The 17,984-nt window shown below is 45.3% G+C and overlaps 1 long non-coding RNA gene across 1 annotated transcript; it reads right to left on the reverse strand.

The window, feature by feature from the left end:
* Positions 1-2,151: 2,151 nt before the first annotated feature.
* On the reverse strand, positions 2,152-15,339 carry LOC125759709 (uncharacterized). Its single transcript, XR_007417337.1, has 5 exons — positions 15,229-15,339; positions 13,219-13,346; positions 10,334-10,405; positions 10,145-10,278; positions 2,152-2,203 (listed from the first exon to the last, which is right to left on the reverse strand). It is a non-coding gene; the product is annotated as an uncharacterized LOC125759709 (long non-coding RNA).
* Between the last annotated feature and the right edge of the window lie 2,645 nt (positions 15,340-17,984).

Below are 17,984 nucleotides of genomic sequence, written 5' to 3' on the forward strand. Positions count from 1 at the left end.
CGATCTTGTCTTCCTCAAGGAAACAACATTTCTTCTTTAAGGCTGCAATGCGCGAAGCCTTGAAGAAGACAAGAGCACTTGTCGACATCTAGGCTCCCACGATACTTCTTGTTCAAGAATTTTAAGCGCGTAGCATTTTTGGGGGCCAGGTTTGTCGTCCATTCGTAGATATTATGAGGCGTGATCACGCTCACAATCAAGTGGTCAATACCGGCCTAAAACAAGGCTAGCAATGCTCAAAACTGTGTTAATATAAACGAACAAGGTGTAAAATAAAATACCAGAAATGACCGAGAAGTAATCGCAATAATCGGCTTAAAATCGCTAAAATCGTTTCGGAAACATGTGGATGACACCCACACCGTGCAAAAGAGGGCGCCATCACCTCGACAAGCGCGCGACTCCTCCTACCACCGTCGCTTCTCCGGCGCCTTCGTCGCTACTTATGAAGGGGGCGACAACCTGACGCAACTTCCTGTGCACGATACGTATCTCAACTGCCGTAACAAACAGGAAGTCGATAAAGCTCAGCAAAAAGTAGCGCGCATGTCGCACACCGAGATTTCGAATCTTCCTAGCAAGGTTCTACTCGTGCCCTGCCGCAGTGGTCTAGTGGTTATGGCGCTCGACTGCTGACCTTCGGGGTCGCGGGATCGAATCCCGGCCGTGGTGGCCGTGTTTTCGATGGAGGCGAAAATGTTTGAGGCCCATGTACTTAGATTTAGGCGCACGTTAAAGAACGTGCTTCTTCCACTATGGCGTCCCTCATAACCATTTCGGGGTTTTGGGACGTGAAACCTCAGATATTATTATTATTAGATCCTACTCGTGCCGGGGAAATGCTACATGCTTACCTCAAACATTGACGTCATTGACAGTCTGGTAAACGGAGCAGTGGGAACTGTACGAACGGGAATCGCTGAGTGCCCGCGCTACGCCCTTCCTAATGTTTGACAGTAGTAAAGCTGCATTTGGCGCAGGATTTAGAACCACACTAATCGCTACACAAATTTTTTCAACCCTTCAAACTTCCACCTTCCCCTGACCTTCTGCCTTATTTCGTTGGTTTATGCAGTTTAACGTCCCAAAGCGACTCAGGCTCTAAGGGCGGATATAGGGGGGGGGGGGGGGGGGCTTCGGATAATTTTGACTACATGGGATTCTTTACCGTGCACTGTCACCGCATGGTGCATGAGCCTAGAGCATGTTGGCACACAGAAATGCGACCGCAGTGACCGGAATCGGACCCGCGTATGTCGGGTGAGCAGCCAAACAGAAACCGCTGTACAACCACGGTGGACTCCACAACGTAATGTCTTTTCTTTAGGCGAGATTATTTAAAGCGTGCATCAGATGTCAGTTGTATAGCGCAAAGGCGTGTTTTGGAAGGGTCCGTTTGTTGCAAGGCTTTAATACGTGCCAATAATATGATACGGTATTGAGGTTCCGAATTCGATACCGGGAGGTTTTTTAACGTGCAGGTAGCCTAAGTACAGGAATCTTTCGTGCATTTCGCCCCCTTGATATGCGGCCGCCATGACTGGGAACTCAACCAGAGGCATCAAGCTTAGCAGCATGGCGCCTTAGCCGATAAGCTATTATCGAGGGTAAAAGATGGATCATAGAAGTGTATCAAAAGCACACGAAGATTTAGCAACTAGAAGTGTGCGAGAACATACGCAATGCGCCTATTTTATTTTCCTGTGCTGTTCTATGCCGTTTTGATAGGGTTCTGGTAGGGGTCGGAACAACTGGTATCGCCAGAGCTAGAGCCTCCTAGATCTGGAAGCGTGTTGCGTCTCTTGGGCTATGGGCAATGCACATGCGTTGTTGAATCGTGAAAAAAGATGGATTGTTTCGATGCCCAGGTGTCGCAAAAATTACTTAATAGTGCTTCCAACTTGAAGTTCCAAATTCTGATCCCCTATCAGCATTTGTAACGACGCAAAAAAACAAAACAAAAGGGTTAATAGAGAAACGAGACAGTGTAAAACCGACAGTAAGTACTAAATAGCACATTACATGATTTCATACTGCTCAAACTAATAAATAATAATTTTGTTCAGCGAGTCAACTGCAGTACCAATCTCGCCGAATTTCGGTGCCTCAGTGGCGGACTCAACATACCCATCAAATACGTCATTTATTCTTACCTGCAGTAGTGGTTTTTACACCTCCTGGAATTAAGTCTACAATGTCTCGACTGAAAGGAAATTGAGCAAAGTACATGTTAACGTTGAAAATATGTATAATAATATTATGGCCTCTAAACAACCAGATTAAAAATTCGAGGGTGTTTAGCACTTTCTAAGAATGTGAAGGCGAAATTTCGCTTTCACATATTTTAGAGACACAAGGTGCAGCATTCTTAGAAACAGATGATCAACAGAAGGTCCAGGTAGCTTGAAGGTTACTTGGATCTTCTTTTGATTTGCTGTTGAAGTATCTTCAACAGCAGGTCAACAAGAGGTTCAAGTAGAGTTCTTGAACAGCGCAGCTGGCGAACCCACTTCTTTTCTTGCACCATTTGTTTTCAAGAGCACACGACCTTGAAACGTAGGATTTAAGACTATCGCCTTAAAATAAATACCAAATGCAAGCTGAGAAACGTCATTGCAGAATGCATGAGGCACATTTTGTCGGGCTCCCTTGATTAAGCAGCTTGATTTTTTGCAAGGCTTATTCTAACACGCATTTGTACTCGGCTTTAGTTCAAAATATGAAAGCATACAGACATTATGGAATAAAATATCATTTGTCAAGGTGAAGGAATAGCGGAGGTTAAGTGCCTGCTATTAGAACATAATAGGACAGAAAATCTTTTCCCGACTGCTTTAAAAAATACCGTAGCGGGAGAGCTGCCGCTGATATGACGACGCTACTTGATGCCTCTTTTTGTTTCTGTTAATGAGCGCCAGTGGATTGTAAAAAATTATTTACACTTATTAGTAATTTGCATGTTCCGAAATTACGTCTACGCTCTTTTATTATTCTCGCAATGACAGCAGAGATGCCATATCTCTCCCACTATTTATTTTAACCTTTTGATACAACTAACATACGCGAGAATTTCTGGCTACATTGTGCAGGCTTGCTGATGCAAACTATGAGAGTTCGAGGCCCGTGTTATTCAGTCGTTTCACTAACAATCGTTGGCTCATTGATACATTTTGTTGCTGTAGAGAAAGGGTCTCAAACACGCGGCCCGCGGCTTCACAAGGAATAAGTTTTATAACTTTGCCAAATGGTATTTGCATTGTTTCTCGCCAACTGGGATAAATAAGGCTTTGTTCAGATAAGCTACGCAGACGGGGATGATCTCAAGCATTTTTGCTTCCTGTGGCACCCATGCGACCACTATATGTTGAAACACCACCGTAGGACAAAAAGTCTATATCAGAATTTTAGTGACTCTGGAGGTCAGTATCGATATCTTTCTCGAAGGCTGACGTCAAATGCTCTTTGAATATGACCCATATATGAGACATGGAAAAGGCGTTGTCCAACTAACAATGTTAGGTGACATATTGTTCAAATTCCTGCCTCCCCCCCCCCTCCCCCGCTCAGACTTTCTTCACCATCTCGGCACATCCAAAGATTGAACTTCTTGACTGGGCCCGCTAGCTGAGATGAGTTTGAGACTCTTACTGCAGCGCATCAGCTCAATATACATAGATGCTTTGTAGCAACGAATAGACAACACAAGACAAATAGATTAATTGGCGCGGACTAACGTCTTACGGTTCACATTTGTACCTTGAGAGAAAGATCACTTTTTTTGAATTGTAGCACAAGAGCCTAATAATCTCTATTGGAAGAGAGTGCCGTAAATCTAGCAAATTGACAGGTGGGCTAACAGTGCCATGGTGGCCACTTCGGTTTTATAAATATTGGTTTTATCTTGAATTATATAAAAATTAAAATCATGCTTTGAGATTAACTTAAAAAGAAACGCCAGGCCTGCGCGGAAAGCGCAGCACAGTCACATCAAAAGGTGGTATTTCTAGAGCCTGTTATGAACTATCTTGTGGCTACTAATACAAGTACATTTGCAACGTACCCACTACACCACAAATCACAATTTTTGTGAGGTTGGGAAGCACTCACTAAGACATTATTGGTCATTCTGCGGAGAAGCGAGGTGCCATTTGTAAGACATTAGGTTCAGTTTGTTGATGCGACGACTGATGACAATGAAGAATTATGGCTGAGTCCTTTGTAATGGGTTGGAAGCTTTAAACGACCCACTAGTTACGTAATTCGCATTGTGTGACGCCCGGTCGTTATTTAACTCTCCCACCGCGCTTTATAACCCACGTTAACGTGAGAAAGAGCGAGAGAGGGGGAATTAACTTTATTGAGACCCTCAAGAAAAGGATCATGGGAGTCTTATGGGCTTCCTTGGCAACCAATAGAAGTGCATTTGCGAGGAACCCACTACGCTATAAATCATTACAATTTGTTTGAAGTAGAAAAGCGGCCACTAGGCAATTTTTGGTCATTATGCGGATAACCATAGTACCGGCTAAACACCTGTAAGCCATTATGTCCAGTTTGTTGATGCGGCGACTGATGACGATGAAGAATTATGGCTGAGCCCTTTGTAATGGGTTGGAAGCTTTAAACGACCCACTAGTGATGTAATTCGCATTGTGTGACGCCCGGTCGTTATTTAACTCTCCCACCGCGCTTTATAACATACGTTAACGTGAGATAGAACGAGAGAGGGGGAATTAACTTTATTGAGACCCTCAAGAAAAGGATCATGGGAGTCTTATGGACTTCCTTGGCAACCAATAGAAGTGTACTTGCGAGGAACCCACTACGCTATAAATCATTACAATTTGAAGTAGAAAAGCGGCCACTAGGCAATTTTTGGTCATTCTTCGGAGAACCGTAGTACCGACTAGACACCTGTAAGACATTATGTGCACTTTGTTGATGCTGTGGCTGATGATAATGAAGAATTATGGCAGATCCCTTTGTAACGGGTTGGAAGCATTCACAAACCCACTCATTGCGCAGTTGGCATTGTGTCACGCCTGGTTACAGAATTCGCGTTGTGTGACGCCTGGTTGTTATTTTAGTCTTTTACCACACTACATAACATATGTTAATGTGGATCTTTCCCGACATGAAACCTGTATAGGCTTTTTGTGGAAAGCATTTTGAGTACTGGCATGGCTCTGAGATAGAATACTGGGCTCCCAGAAAGAGGTCCCAGGTTCGAACCTCGGTTCATCCTTGATATTTTTTCTTATTTCATTTTTTTCCCTATTTCACACGATAGTGGTTGCTGACACCGGCGGTGGACAACTACGGCGCCCAAAACGGCCCTTGTTGTGATCTGATAACGGCTTTCGCTCTAAAAACGAGCGCGGGCTTGGGCACCAATTCAGGGAGCTTAATCTAACAGTACTGTGCAGCCAATAGCAGAAACAAAGCTTGGCGAAGTTACTTTCTAAGTGCAACTCGAAAGGGTCAAGCTTACCTAGCGTATTTCCAGTTAATCTCCTTTGAGCGAAACCATCAAATGAAAATACTAGCACTTTCTTGTTCTAACTCATAAAGGTACCACTTTTCTTTAAATTCAGTTTCATTCCCCTTTATGTATACCTGTTAGAAATAGCCTCCAACGATTTACCCGTGGAAGCTTTCTTGTAAAGCCTGTTTATGTTCACCGGTGATATATTTTAAATAACTCTTTCATAGTCCTGCAATCGGATTCATACTTCATCGTCAATTAACTATCAACATAAATAACTAAGAATATATGCTCAGGGATTCTTTACTGAGCTTCTATTTTAAAACCAATCGTAATAAACAAATACCGCAAGCCGGAAGCATACCGTAACATATAAGAAAGGTCGCGTTCAGGATTGCCGTTGGGTGGATTTGAAAAGGAGCCAGAATTCAAGCTAAGTGTAGCCAAATCGCCACGCCCTCTAATTTTATCGCCATATTTGTAGCCAAATAGAGCAGAAGCGATGTTATGAGTTCAATTTTCAGTATTGTACAATAAATAATAGCAATTTGAATAAGCAAGACCATAGAAATAGGAGGATGTTCAGTTGTTTCCTTGTCATTTGGTCTTCAAGCCACAGATAAAATGCAAGTAAGTGAATAAATTACAACAAATTCCGCGCACTTGTATACAGTTTATGTAAAACATATATAGTTCTTGCCAGATACAGAGTGATATTGGAATATTCAAGCCAACAAGTAAGTAAGAACATTAAACATTGATTCAGTTTTAAAGACGACAGTGTTTCTTGGGATACTTGAACGCAGAAATTTTGGTCTGTCTGTCTCTAACTGTCCGCGTTTCTGTCTGTCTATCCGTCACACGATTCCGCCACCCGGCCAAAGTTTAGGCACTTGCTGAACGCCCAGCCATCTTGAAATGGTAGCTGCGTTCATACTTGTGAACATTGCCGATCAAAAAGCAAATAATACTAATATCTGAAGCGCAACATCATTACGTAAGTATTAGGTGACGTGTTGCTTTACTAGAAAATAATTAGATACGTAATTATAAGGACAGTAGTGTTCATTAGGCTGCGCTGAAAATGCGACGCTATGCACGAAAAAGCCCTCTGCCGACAATATGGTGCTGCCACCTGGCAGTGGCCCTGGGTTCTGCAGAAGCTTATGTTTCCCGACACCACTGCCAGATGGGGTCCATATCTCACGCAGCGCCTCCCCTATTTTATCAATGCCAGTCAGATGCGGCTGATTCAACATAGAGGAGGCACTGTCTGAGGCAAGGCAAAACATAAATGGCAGAAGACTATCGTCCTTCGACGACATTTGCAGCGAAGCATGCAGATACGCGGCCAATTTTTCCTTTGAAGCCGCAGACAGAATTTAAGTTGACGTAATTCCAGTCCAGGTTCAGATAGTGAAATGTGGTTGAAGATGCACAGCCCAGGTTCATTTTGTTGCAGGCTTTTTCTTTGTCGAGTTCACACAAGAACATGCGCTGCGCATCAGAATGAGAAACTTGCACACAACAACAGCATACATGGCGGGAAGCGTGAGCAGTGTGCCAACGACGAGCTTGCCAACATGCACGCGACTCCAAGTGCTGGCATTTGCAGGTATTTGCAGGCACGCCGCATGTTATTTTGATGGGCACCGGCCTTCTAGTATCGGGAAGGATGCCTCGTGCATCGGCTGGCACGACAGAAATGCTTAGAAACACTGTATTTTATCTGCAAATAATAAGAAAAATGGCTGCTTAATGCGCCAAAACGAAAGTTCAAAAGTAGCCAGAAAGTAGTCATGGCATTAATCTGAAATTTTCGCCGCCATGCAGGGTCGTAACGTAGCCAACTTGGCGCAATGTAGCCACCAACGGCGACCGCGGTCGGGTTCTACAATGGCATTTGAAAGGGAAAGCAGCTGCTTTTATTTTTGCACTTCGTTTCTGCTCTTCGGAAGGGCTCTTTGGAGGAGGGGTACACTTTCAAAAGATGCCTCTACTGGAACCTGAACACAGAGGGATCAGGACCCCCTCACCGCCCCTCCTCCCACCACTCATGATTTACGACATCGCTGGAAGATGCCGTAGTTGTAGACAATCATGATATATTGTTTGTACAATTGTTGTAATTTAAATTTTGCTTCATATACCATTTACACCACTGCTTATTGATAGATGTAAAAAAACATGGTTGATTCCTCTGTCATAGGAATCGGTATAACACGAAAGTAAAACGGGTATTCACAGACGTAGTTGAGCGTTTGTTGTGCATTGTTTCGCCCCGAGGGCGAAGCAATGAATGCTATAGCAACAAGTTGTAATGTCACGCGAAGAACGGCCAGCAGCTCGAAACTTCCAACGCGTTGCTCAAGCAGAAAGGACGCACGGAACGAACATGCACAGGATGAGCGCGAACTAACAACTGTCACCGCTCGACAGTTAGAGCGCGCTGGTCAAATACAAAGGAGGACGCACGAAGCGAACGCACAAGTATACACAGGATGAGCGCGAACTGTCACAGTTGTAACTTATTTGTTTGTGAGCAGCGCGCTCCTTTCGCAAAAGCGGCCACTGCAGTGAGCGAAATGACCTTCGTGCTCTCTGTAACTTGAACGCAAACTTGCGGTGAGACCGCATGGCGTACAGGATAAGCGCTCGCGCAGGAGCGACCACGCCATGTAGAGGCACACGCTCATCTCAACGTGGGGGGCGACAACATTTAAAGCGCGCTCTTGGAGCCCTTCGCGCCATCTCGCTAGTGATAACTAAAACGCGCTGATGTACACTGATCTCTGAGTATCGTCACTGGCAAATGGTGTATATTAATAGCACGCCGTTAGTATAACGGAGAACGTGTCGTTTGTGGCGGAGTCGTTTCGCGCTGAGCGCTGGGGATCGAGAGGCCGTAGGTTCGATTCCAGGTGACGGAACTTCTTGTTAGTTTTTTTTTTCTATTGTTAGTCTTTATATTTTACAACGTCATATATGTGACGGAAATGCGTCAGTGGAGCCGTGGTGGACCCCGGCATAAAACACTTTCGTGTTAAAACTTTATTGATTGTCCGGCGGAGAAACGGCCCGGGCTCAGGTCTCCCATCTCAGGAGTCAAGGCCTTGCCTCTCCGCCGCTTCACGGGCCTGCTGGACTGCCCAAAGTTAGTCGGCGAGCTTGCAGCTGCACGGGGCGGCTTCCCACCTCGCCGAGAGGGAATTGAGATTAATACATTTGCATACCTGCCAAGTTTGGAGAAACGGAATCCGGGAGATTTACTCAACGGGGGGGGGGGGGGGGGGGTATAAAATATTTCGACCACGGGAGGAGGGGGTATAAAGTATGCCGACCGGGGGGGGGGGGGGGGTTCGCTGTACTGCGATAGCAAATATATGTACATTAGGCAGTTTTAGAACAGCGTACACAAAGCTTTGAGCTGGCTTTTAGCACAACTGCGCCTGCGCGTGCGCCTTACGCTAAGCGCTTGCCAGCTCCCGGTGAGTGACGGAAATAGCGGGCCGCAAACGCTAACGCTAACTTAGCGTACGCAATTCTAAAACTGCCTACTGTCAGCGGGATTTTGCGGCCGCCGCTGATCTGTACAGAGTCCAAACCGATAACATCGCTTACGCATCGTCTGTTTCACGTGCGAGTAAATGCGCGCTAGCACTATAGGGACCAACGCGGTTGAAGCTGAGATGAAACGACCCGGCCGTCACCGTCGCGCGAAGGGCACATGCGATAACATCGCTCCGCGTGCGAGGCCTGTCGTCGCTTGCTTACCAGTTATTTCGTCGGGCAAGGGAACATAAGGGGCGCCGTTGAGACGGGGACGGTCGCGAGCGCTGGCGAACGCGCTATCTCGACAGACATCGGCTACCCTTTTAAGTGCTGGACTGCGGCGCAAAGTGCACAGCTACTTCATGCGCAATGAAACTGAGTTGAACATTTACCATCGTTAAAAAGAAGTAGAATCCTTTCTACTACGTGGCCAGACAACTTTGCTCATGTGGCCAGACAAAGCACTGGACGCGCGGGGCAAAACTGGATTTCCGGGAGATTTCTCTATGACCCGTACAACAGGGAGAAACGTTCAAAATCCGGGAGTCTCCCGGGTAATCCGGGAGACATGGCAGGTATGCATTTGGCTTTAACCTCGCATTCCCAAAGCATACGCTTAAGCGCAGCTGTGTCTATCCGACAGTCTTTACAGATACTGGTGTGATAGATCACAGGGTAGATTAGGTGGTATTGTAGTGCATTACGACAAGTGTTAGTTTCCAGCTGTCTGCAGGTAACTGCTTGAGCTCTGCATAGATTGACACGAGGCGGAGGATAGCGCCTTCGGGCCAAGTAGAACGCCTTGGTCAGTTCGTTACATCCCGTAAACCTACAGAGCCAATTCTCATCAAGGTTGCTAAGCGTTTTGATGGCAACATCATCCGGGCCAGGAGCCGAGCGTCCGTTGTGGTCGTGCAGCGCAGCTCGGATTTCTTCCTTGGTGACGTCTTCGTCGAGTGGTGTGTTTTCTTCACCGCAGTAATCTGCGTGTGTTACGGCCACCTAAAAGCTTTCTTCCTCATGTTGTTCTCACCCAAAAATAGCGGCTAGTAGACTGTAAAGCGCTTCATTAGTACTTTATTGTACTCAATATTCGAGATTGCTCACCCTGTGATCAAGAAAACGATGTCTGCCGATCTTACGTCACGGGTTAACCAAGTATAATCGTGCAACGAGATCAGAGTTTCATTGGCGACGAGTTGGTCACCGGGCCAGCCATCTAGATAATCTTCATCGGCTTCCTGAAAGAATAACTCTTACGAGTTTCCACAAAGAATCTGCATGGGTTTTACTTACGGTTGAAGAAATTTCAAGGCCAACAAGCGCTATGTACACAGGAGGGGTGAGTTGTTGCATTCGCTGACTCACCTGCAAGAATGACATCACTATCAATTATAAGCAGTGCTGGCTTCTTGAACGGTAGCAATATTTTTACTGTTTTAGTATCCTGAACAATTAAATTAAAGCTTTCCATCTGTCTAGTCGCCTCGTCTCGATATGTCTTGTGCAACACATTTGACACACTGCTCAGCTGCTTGATTATTGTTTATTCATTGGACAACAACACAATATCGGAGACTAACTGTCGGCTCCAATAGCTACACTCTAAGGCAAAATTACCTAAAAGAGGAGTAACGCAACCCAACAGGCGCGCGCGATGAACGGATAAACAGTTGAAAGAGCAACCACAGAAGGACGCGCGCCGTGTGCAAACCCGTTAGTCTGCAAGAGAAGCAACGGCGCGGGAGATGCAGGCCCTGTGCAGAGATACGTTCCGTATACAAACTGTTGTCAAGGGAACTAATCGTCCTCCTCACTCTTGGGTCAGTCGTCCTTCTTGTGTTCGTGGTGGCGGGTTGGCGGTTTTGTCGCGCTCGACAATTATAGTTTGGCGAGGTAGGAACTATGCCGCGGCGCCTTAGATTTACACGTATGCGTGTATGAGCGTGTGGTGCTGCTTTTACATTTCGCCGCACCCATGAAGTCTGGATCTGGTGTCGACACGCCGCGCTGTATTTCTCTGGCGTAGTCAAGGCACTGCGCCGCCATCGTCTGCGAATGGCGGTCGAGGAGACAGTAGGCCTATCAGATCTATGATTTGAATCTGACTCTGGGAAGAAATCGGCACTGGATCCTTCCAGAATTAAGTGATCACTCTTTATTCTGCCGTACATTTCGCGTGCACGAAACGCATCGCTATTGCCGGCAATGGGCTGGATCGTGTCGGATATCGCGCTTGCGAAGGGCACCGACAGGGCCGGCTTGTGCGTCAGCTTGTGTGTGCTTTGTGAGCGCCTGGATATTGGCCGCCATTGCCTTCGGCCACCCAGGCGCTCGCTCACCGAGGATTTTCCGTGGTTATGAACTGCGAGCTCGCAACATTGAGCAGAGGCCTCACCGCTGCACTGGTACTCGTCGAAAACGCATTGCGGTGGCCGGCAACGAGCTGTATTGTATATCGCGCGCTTGAAATGCACCGGCATGGGCTGGCGTGGACTTTAGCTAGCCGACTTTAGCTGTGATTCGGAACTCTGTGGAAAGTGGTCGCCATTACCGTCGGCTTCCTCGTCGCTCGCTCGCAAGTAGTTTGCCGCCGTTCGTGACGGCGGCACCGCTCTGGCTCGTTCTACTGCCGCTCGCTTGAGGTTCGCTAGCGGCAGCGGTGGTTGACGGGCATGCTCGAGCAGTATGACGCCGCTCGCAGAAAACTCGCCGACACGTTGGCGGTGGCTCGACGTGACGGCTGCGGCTGCGACACTTGAGCTGTGGCGCTATGTCGCTCGAAATGCATCTTTGATTATGTACGACATCACGGCGAAATTACTTGATCCCATATTTTGAACGTGTGTTTTTATTTCACCTTGTACTTATTTATCAATGTGTGTATCTTCGTCCTCTCTTTAGCATGTGACTAACTATAGGCTACTTTTCGTGCTTTGCAGGATGCAGCCGTTGCCCACAATGTGCATACTTGTGTGCGCTGGCGCGTGCATTGCTAGTAATCTATCGCTTCCGTTGGAGCAGTTTCACAAAGTGGACTCTACGAGATATGACAGCGCGGGTGGACCTCTACTGGACATTTGACAGTGAATTCACAGAAAGAAAGCATAAACTTCATATGTATATAGAAAAATAAAACATTTCATTGTCTTACTTTTGTCTTTTGTTGTCGCATTGACTGGGAAAGCAGCGAAACACGCCTGACTCAATACTTTTTTCGCGTGTTCTTTTCCACGCTGTTTGGTGCTCACCACGGGAAAAAACACGCGAAAAAGAGTATTAAGCTTTGTGGAGAGTAACTGTAGAAAATCATCTCTGGGGAGTAAAGGATTACTTGAACTGGGGATAAAAAGTTCATCCGAATGCAGTAATCTGTGGACCAACCATTCGTCCAGCGAGGTGCAACTGTGGAGAATAACAGTTGCCCGGTAAGGTATAAATGTGAGGACGAAGTGTTAGTCCATTGAGGTGATCTGTGGAGACTAACAGTTGCCCGGTAAGGTGTAAATGTGAGGACTAAGTGTTAGTCCATTAAGGTGATATGTGGGACTAACTGTTGCCCGGAAAGGTGCAAATGTGAGGACTAAATCTTAGTCCATTGAGGCGATCCGCGGGGCTAACTGTTAGACCCGGTGCTGTTAGTCCTTAAAGAGATTAATCCTTGCGCCAGTCCCATTAGTCCCCAAAAGGAAGAACCATCACACCCCTTTAACACCCTTTTGCCTTAGAATGTAGTATATGCTGAACTGTCCAATCTACAGTCACTGTAATTGCTTTTACTGCGGTTAAAAAAACCCTTACGAAGGGTAATGTTAGACAGGTTGGCGGGAACCTTCATTTTTAATAGCCGTCCGCAAAGCATCCCTTGGAAACAGTGAACTACTTCGTTTATTAGACACACGTCGCATACTTCCGGTGTCTCGCCACTTATAGTCACTGTCATTTTTACTGTATGCGTATCGCTTCAAGTCAGATTCACAGCGTACGTCCGAAGGCACTACGGTAAACTTCACCATTCTCGGTGCTGTTAACGTAGCTGTCTGCACCTAAAGTAGTAAAGTAATTAGTGATTTTATGCAACAGATACTAGTGGTGCCCCACCAATTTAAACGTAATAGGTTAATTACGCTTAATCGGGGTAATAGGGTATGAGACATTAAAAACATCTTGGCATTGCTTACAGAGTTCCAATACGCCATCAAATATTCCATCTGCTTTTCCGTGCTACCCCCAAAATGCGCAGTGTGGTTGGAGTCACTGATAGAGTAAACTTCTAGTATGAATGTGGGTAGAGCTCGTTCTTGTGGCGCTAGAATAAAGAAAACAAGCATATCAAAGTCATAACCTATGAAGTGCAGCCCACAATAAGCAAAATTAAGGCCTAATAAAAAACTGGCACATAGCATGGCTTAAAAATGAACACTATCTAGGAAGTAGGCCCTAATCGGCATGCGTGTCCCAGATCCATGGTTATAACAGCGATATAGTTATAAACTAATAGTAATAGTTAGAAAGATGAAATAGCCATTTTTCCTCTAAACATTCGTTAGTGTGTGCTAGCTTCTAAGCACACGAAACGAAATAAAAATACATGTTCTGAAGTGGGACAAGTGCGATTATATTCACTGAACAAAAATATAGTTTTCACGTTACTGCTTGGAGCAGTCTCGCAGAAAACATCAAACTAATAAGCGCGCCTACGAATATCAGTAATGATGTGGAGTGCATTATAGCTTTCGGGAACTCGAAACCGCTCTGCTGACAACTGCAGAATTTTATAGTGACAAACCAACCCACAAAGACATTGACCTATGACTATTGACGCAAATACTGACCGCTGTTGAAGTAGCTAATTCAAAAACAAGAGAGTATTCCCCTACAGGGTGCCTATTAATGTCAATCTGAAACAAAGTACTAATGCGATTTGCGTCGTGCGAAGGAAAACATGACATTTTATTTTTGATGGGGTGTTACTCGCACGTTAATCCAGTGAACGGTGGAAAACTTACCGTCCTTGAATAAAGTTCAATTCACGGCCTAATACCGCAAAATGGCGATTCCAGATTCGGCTCCGGCACTGCGATGGTGCCATCATAGTTAACGTATTATTGCTTTTCGAACATGTGTGTTAAACCGAACGCCTCTTGCTGTCGTAATAAGGTCTTATTTACTAAATGAATCTGTCGTACTTGCCTCATTTTTATTTCTGATATTTGAATTTGGTTTTATACATGTAAGAGCCATTCATTTCCTCCGCTTGTACAAATAACGAAAATGTTTTGTTGTCCTTTTGTTTTTTTTTTTATGATCTAGGCTAAGCTCTTTACTAGCTCTCCATTAACGTGCCTCTTTATGCAGGCAGCTTGCAAATGTCTGAAAAGACGGTCCGAAAGGGCAACGCACGCAAAACAACTATTGAAAAACGACCCAACCGAGGGGCACTGGTAACCGCGGCATGTGTTCTAGAGTCGGCCCGTATATATGCTAACTTCTGCGACTGTCCTCACTACGCTGTGCAGAGACGATCACTCGCAATCTCTCTTGCTCACCTTTACAATGAATCGATGTTGCTAGAAGCTATCCTAGAATGTCGTCCCGAAAAGACATCGAGAATTAAAGCAACCAAGGAATTGTAAAAATTTCTAAGGACAACAGACTTTCAATAGGGGGATAGCAAAAGGATGTCTTCCGGTTCGATGCCTAGCTCTTCGCTGTTTCAAGGTGTGTGGCATTCAGTGTAATCGGGGAGAAAACGCGTACTTTCTGCGACGCGGTTGTTACCAGTTATCTTGCCTCCTTCCCGATGAAACTGAACCGCACACAACTGGAAGCAGCGACGAGCTGAGCCTTGACGGTTCCTAGAACCGGAAGTGCTGTAGCAGACGACGCGCCGTTTTGCTATCCACCTATAGCGGCTATAGACTCGTAATTATGCCGTATACCGCACAAGACTGCCGCTCAGTGACGTTGTGAGCGTGCTCCCCCTCACCATTTCTTTCTCTCTTTCTTTGCTCTTTTTAAATCTCTCCCATCTCTTTCCCCTGTGCAGGGCACAACATAGCATACCGGTTATGCTAAACTGGTTAGCATCCCTGCCTTTCCTCTCTATTTCGGTTCCCTTCCTCGCTAACTGCATTTGAACTAAAGTCTGAAACAAACGCAGAGGGAATTTTATTTCGGGTAGTACTTACTGATTGCTGGGGTTTCTGGGTCTTCGTATCCATCAACTGAAAAGTGACGTGAACTGAATTTATCTGAAGGACAATAACTTTTGCTGCCATTTAGCTTTTGATTAGCCGCACACATGCGGCGAAATAGACTTAATTACTTTCTTAACAAAGCCATACACATAGCACGCAGCGATGAGTGCGCAAAAACTCGCAATGCTCTCAGCTTTGAAACAAGCAATATCTCCTGTCACAGAGAACGAGATATAAAACTTAGCCACAAAGTGGGGCATGTCCGCGATGTCTAATGGTCCAACTTAATTTTTTTTGTCAGTCATCCTGTACTTTGAGTTCCGTGTGAAATTTCTTTAAAAAAATGCAAATTCTACCCATAAAGCATAGCAACGTTCCCGAAAATGCTAGAAAACAGTTTCGTGTTTTGGCGAGTAAATTTTCAGGGGTAATTCTCACAGAGAGGCAGTGACTGGGCACGTGTCGAAAGATATTGTCGTGTGATTGTGACTATGAACTGCCCCATGCAGTAGAGAGACCATGAGGTGGAAAAGCCGCATGCTCCCCAAAACTCACAAGCGACTGGCAAAGAAAATGAAAAATGAGGATCGCGACACGAGCGCTCGCTCACAACTAGAGGCTTATTTAAATGGCTGGTAAATAAACTTTTATTTACGAAGGCTTTTCAATTACCTATTGAAATAAACTTTTAGTTGGGAGTCAATACTCGCCTTACGATCCTCTTTTAACGCGATAGCCCTTAGGAGCACGTTTCACAGAAATTCCATTGCGGGCGGCGTGGGCGTCTTTGGTTGTGACCTAAAAATCAGCATTTTCCTTGAGCGAAAATTCGAGGTAGATTAAAATAAAGAAATAATAAAACAGTCGTCGATTCGAATGGGATCGGGGATTCGAATATGTGGCCCCTCGCTCCGTGGAGCGACGCCTCTAGCCGCACAGCTGCCACGCCTACATCCCCTAGCAAACTAACGGTGAGCTATTTATATACACAATTTATCGTTGCTGCTACGCACGTCGCGGAGGTTCTTCAGCGGCTAGACAGAAAACCCGCGAGTTAGCGCAAAGGGCCCACGGACGCGCTTTCCATGTTCTGTCGCGCCACATGCATGGATATAGGAGCCGGCGGGCGTCCGCACTTTGGCTCTGCCGTTTAGCGCCGTAGCCTGTCAAATGTCAATTACCACTCACCTAAGTTTCCATTCTAGTGAACGAAGTAACCTTCTGAAAAACATCGTAACGTTGATTCTTCACGATTCGGCTTCATATCCTTACAAATGCTTGTCTACTTCAGCAAAGTTGCATTTTACAATTTGATTGTTTTCTCGGTCCTCTTTTGTGTGGAACAATGCGAAATGCTTCAAGACAAGTAAATTTTATACGTAAGCTTACTACCTAGAGCTGATGTTGCGGCAATGTTCTCGCTTCACAATCCCATCAACTCACCGAGTGAGGCCTCAGCGTCCGACGTGCCGTCCTTTAATACAACCTTCGATATCATGTGCGCTCCTGTATTCGACGAAGATCTTTCCTGGCTTTGCAGAGGCTCAATTCGATGCGTGAAATTCAAAAGGCCGATCTGTACAAACATAACGCACTTTGTGAATGAATTTTGCACTTGCGAGCAAAGATGGAAAAAAGGTGACAAACGGGACTATACTCACTACGTGGTAGTGTCCGCCTCTCAATGGTTTTACAAACAGTGAGGCTTGCTTGCTGGTGTCCTGATACAGATGTCTTTCATAATAGGCTCCATCTATCTTAAACAAAAGTTTTCTGGTTAAATATCACTCGTAATTCTATAGCCCAAGGTATACGAGAGACAATTTTCAATGTTTCCTAGCTTAGGATGCCTATTTGTGAAGTAGATGATGATAAAGAAGGCACACGAGCACAGTTCTTCGATGTGAAGGAAGAGCTACAATAAACAGTAATGGCGACCAAATCGATTTCGTGATTCTCAGCGTCGTTATAAATTAAGCTCAGTTGACAGGGTTGAAACCTATCCGTATAGTATTTCTTTATTGAACTACGTCAGAGAGCCACGTCTTCCGATAGAGCTTACCTTTAGGAAAGAGTCTAAAACTAAGACTTATGAAAATCTTACACGGTGACAACATGGCTTGGTATGGCAAGAACTTTATTATAGTCCAGAGAAACTACGGTGACAACAGTGCATGGCATATGTAGAAACCGCGCATACTCGGATTAGAGATTTGCAGTATTTTCTTGTCGACCGTATAGAATAGGGACGTTTTGTGTGGTGGGGCAGATGCACTTCAAAACGGAAACTATTGGAGTTGTTATCGTCATTTCAATATAATGTTTATCTCTCAAAATATAATGTATTTCGCTGTAACAGCAAATCTAGGATACACCTGCTTTTATGTATTTGATTTTGATGCTTTTGGCGCATTTAATTGTTGCCTCACCACATGAAGTGCATTTTTCAGATCAGAACGAACTACCACTCCCAAAAAAAAAAGAACTAAAAGGGGTAGGGAGGTTAGTCCTTCTGGGGATCGACTGATTTGCCATAACCAATAGTTATTTTTGGGATGAACTGCGAGGGGATAAACAGTTAGTCTTTGAAGGATTAACTGCAAGAGGACTAACGGTTGCTCCTGTAAGGACTAACAGTTTATTTTCAGAAATGGTCCCTGAAAGAGCAAATGTTACTCCTCGAAGGACTAACAGCTGATTTTTGGAAATGCTCCCTGAAGGAGCAAATGGTACTCCTGTAAGAAATC

This window comes from Rhipicephalus sanguineus, chromosome 8 (genome assembly GCF_013339695.2).
Source record: "Rhipicephalus sanguineus isolate Rsan-2018 chromosome 8, BIME_Rsan_1.4, whole genome shotgun sequence".
Lineage (NCBI taxonomy): Eukaryota > Metazoa > Arthropoda > Arachnida > Ixodida > Ixodidae > Rhipicephalus > Rhipicephalus sanguineus.